The following is a 4,227-nucleotide window of genomic DNA, read 5'->3' on the forward strand; positions in this document are numbered from 1 at the left end:
ACTGCGCCAGAATTTACTCTATTGAGATCAATAGCATTTTCATTGGATGATTTCCAAAGTCATATTGCCTGATGTTTCTTTCTAGTCTGTCTTAATGTAAAAGCTGTGCAAGAAACAGTTCACCATGAATAATACACCTGGTATTTTAAATACTGTGGTACAGGGTGAGCATCTTAGCAACATGCAAACCATCCAGTACAACAAACTCATAGGAGAATGGTCAGTCATTTTCTGTAGATTATTTTTCATTTAACACCCGCAAAAGTCTTATTGAAATAGGGACCATTTTCTTTTATTTCAAAGTTGGAGAAATCTCAATCATGTACTTTAAGCTCCTTTCACCTGAATATTGGATCTGAAATCAAGAACTAAAATTAGAGGTTTATATGTATCTTTCTGGAAAGGAAATTCTTTTTGCTTCTCCCCAGTTGAAAATATCCTAGTAGACAACACAGGCTAGCTGTATAAGTGAGATTACACTGAGATTGCAATGTGGAATTCACACACAAATGAAATATACAAAAAGAACACTTAGAGACCACAAGCAATTATTTAAAGGTTTATTTAACATTTGTTGTTGTTGTCGTGTATTATAGGATGAGAACTGACTCATATCTGATCCTCTGACAGATTTTCAGAGGTAGTTAATTGCACAGTAGGAGATTTTCCAGCCTTCTCCCACGAACCAAGGAGCAGCTGGTGGCCTCAAACCATGTGTCTTCAGGATTGCAGTGCAGTTCTTGCAACTAGGCCACAAGAGCTCCATTTAAACTATTTAAAGTCTGCTGGCCAGACTCAGACACAACTCAGACACTCAGACAGCAAATTGCTGTCCAAGGCCAGCACATGGCACAGAATGCTGAAGGGCACACCATTGTCTATCAGCCAGTTAATGCATACAGCACCATTCTCCAGCAAGGAACATTATAATTACATCTCTGTGGACTTTATCGGGTTTCTTTTTTGTTCTTTCAGCTCACTGCTTCAGAAAGTCATTGTAGTAGTAAACTTCTACCCAAAATATTTTCTTTTAAAAGATTTCTTCTAGTTCTCTATTGTTGAGCTGTTATTAATATATGACCCACACGGACTTTATTCAGAGTTAGTAGTTGTTAATAAACTGGTCTATTGATTATGTAAGTTTTTAATGCTTTTGTTTCAAAATAGAAGACTGGCAATATGAGATTTCTTTATTGATTGAGGAAGAAATGGATCAGAGAACAAGCTGTCATTTTAGAATACTATTGCTGCTTGGGGTGTTTATGGGTTTAACGGAGCTCTGCTGGCTTAGCACCAAAAAGCTGTGCTGCAGTCTTGCAGGCATGTGATTCGATACCACCAGCCACTCCCCAGGAGAAGAAGGGAAGTCCCCTCCCATGCAAATAACTATGGGTCAGTTCCAACTTGGTATACAACAACAATTGCTGCTTGGGGTCTTTGTGGGTTATTTAGATATTGGTTTGCATTGGGGCTTTTGAAGGTGGGGTTTGTATGTTTGTTTGCTTGTTTGTTTGTTTGTTTGTTTGTTTTATTCCTCCCTTTCCCTGGGTCACTCCCATTATTCATTTATTATTAAAATAAAAAAATGACTTCCAAATGCATACTCTGGAAACCCTGTTGGAATAAAGGTACATTCTTGGGGGCTAATTAGAAGCCACGATGCAGCATTTAAAAACTACCAGCTTCTCCTTCTTTGATGATTTAAAACCTTAGAAATCCTACAGAAGCTCATCTTGAGTCAGCTGCCTCAGTGTCACTGATTCAGGTTTGGGGTTTGGTACAGAGCAGCAAACCTACAGTTTGGAGGTTCATGTGTGAAGCTGATGGATTCTGGAAAGTAAGTTCTCTTGTTTTATTTGAAAGTTGGGTGTAAACGGTTTGATTATTGGGTTGGTTTTTTGTGTTTTTTTGTTTTTTGTTTTTTTTTAATTTCTTGTGTGAACTGATTGGATTTAGCTAGCAATAAGCTATGTGCTGAAAGCTTCTTCTTTAAGTCAGTCAGAACTTGGTCTGCAGGCCTTTGTATTTAAAAATCGGTTGGGCCCTGACTAAGTTTGCACTTTGGAGGCTCATGTGAGAAGCAGTTGGATTCTGGAGAGGAGATTCTCTTGTTTTAGTTGAAAGTCAGGTATAAATAAAATGTTTCATTGTTTTTATTTCCTTCATAATTGTATGTGAGCTGATTGGTAACCTGGATTTACTGGCTCTAACTAACAATAAACTGTGGACTGGAAGCCTCTAGTTTAAATCAATCAGTACCTGGTGGTGGGCCTTTGTATTTAAAAGTTGCTTGGGCCTGGCCCGAGTGGCCTGTGGTCCTTGGGCCTAGTGTTAATTGTGTTTGGAAAGAACATTTTCCTAAGTAATATAAAACTGTTCTGTAGTTTGCTATGCTTAGGTAACTTTGGTTTGCTATGATGCTGAACACTGTGTCACTGCTGTGTCAAATGCCATAATGATTAACCATGGTGGACAATGTTTGGTGGAGCTCCCAGATTAAGACAGGCTTGGAAGCAAGATTGGTATCCACTTCCTAAACAACATGCCTTTGGAAACACTATTAGAGAAATGATGATAGTTATGCAACAGTGTTCAGATCTTTTGTTCATAGAGTCACTATGAGTCATGCTTGACTCGACAGCACTTAACAACAACAAACAACTATTTTAGATCTTGACCATTCCTTTTTATTAAGATCTTATACATCTTGGAATCGAACCAATGGAGCAACAACTCAGAAAATGAAGATCTATGACACAAAAGCCCATAGAAGGATTAAAAATGCACAGCTGACCTTGTTTATAAAGCTTTGCATATAAATCATATTTTCATTGCTACCCACCCACTCAGCCAACTGAAGGTAGATTTTCAGATATTTCTTCTGGATTAATGTTATTTCCCCCTTTCATTAGATTTGAAAAACCAATGCCCAAATTGTAAGCAGATTCTAGCTTGTCTGATGCAGAGACATAATTTGTTGTTGTTGTTGTTGTTATGTGCCGTCGAGTCGTTTTCGACTCATAGCGAGACATAATTTAGATTTCAAAATAACCATGAACTTTAAGAAGGCTACAGTGTAAATTGCCTTTGTTAATACTGTCATTTTCAAAATATTTAATCTTCCTATCCATGAGCAAGGAATATCCATTGAGAACAATGTTGGCTCTCAGGTTTGCATATATACTTTGTACTATGTTGAAGAAATTCCCCTCTAATCCTATTTTCTTGAGTGTTTTAATCAGGAAAAGGTGTTGGATTTTGTCAAAGGCCTTTTTAAAATCAATTTATAGGATCATGTGGTTCTTTTTCTTTGCTTTCTTTATATGATGAATTAAATTAATAGTTTTTCTCATGTTGAACCATCCTTGTATACCTGTTTTGAATCCCACTTGGTCATGGTGACTTATTTTTTTGATGTATCATTGAATTCTTGGCCAGACTTTTATTCAGGATTTTTGCATCTATATTCATGAGCGATCTTGGCCTATAGTTTTCTGTTTTGGTGGTTCCTTTCCTGGCTTTGGTATCAGGGATATGTTTGCTTCATAGAATGAGTCTGGGAGAATTTAATCTTTTTCTATTTTCTGAAATAGTTTATGTGGAATTGGTGACAGTTCTTCTCTGAATGTTTGATAAAATTCACTTGTAACACCATCTGGTCCACTGCTTTTTTTGACTAGAAGTTGTTTTATTACCTTTTTAATTTCTTCTTTTGTGATGGTATTTAATTTTTGTTTGTGTCAGTTTAGGTAGGTTGTGCATTCCTAAGTATTTGTTCATTTCCTCTAGGTTTTATATTCGTTTGAGTATAGTTTTTCATAATATTCCAGTGTTAGTCTTTTTATTTTACTTTGTTCTACAAATACCAATCCCATTCTTCAATGAGATGGAAAAGGCAATCTCCAGTTTCATTTCGAATGGAAAGAGGCCCCAAATAAACAAAACACTACTTTAAAAGAGAAATAAGGTAGGAGGCATCCCACTTCCTGATTTCAAATCCTACTACACTGCCATGGTGGTCAAGACCACATAGTACTGGTACAATGACAGACACAAAGATCAATGAAATAGAGTTGAAAATCCAGATGTCAGCCCATCTACCTGTGGTCAACTGAGTTTTGAAAAGGAGATGAAATCAGTCAAGTGGGGAAACAACAGCCTTTTTAACAAATGACGTTGGCAAAATTGGAAAACTATCTGCAGGAAACTCAAGCAAGATCCACACCT

Source organism: Elephantulus edwardii, unplaced genomic scaffold, assembly GCF_000299155.1.
Source record: "Elephantulus edwardii isolate Elephantulus edwardi_28Jun2011 unplaced genomic scaffold, EleEdw1.0 scaffold00335, whole genome shotgun sequence".
Classification (NCBI taxonomy): domain Eukaryota; kingdom Metazoa; phylum Chordata; class Mammalia; order Macroscelidea; family Macroscelididae; genus Elephantulus; species Elephantulus edwardii.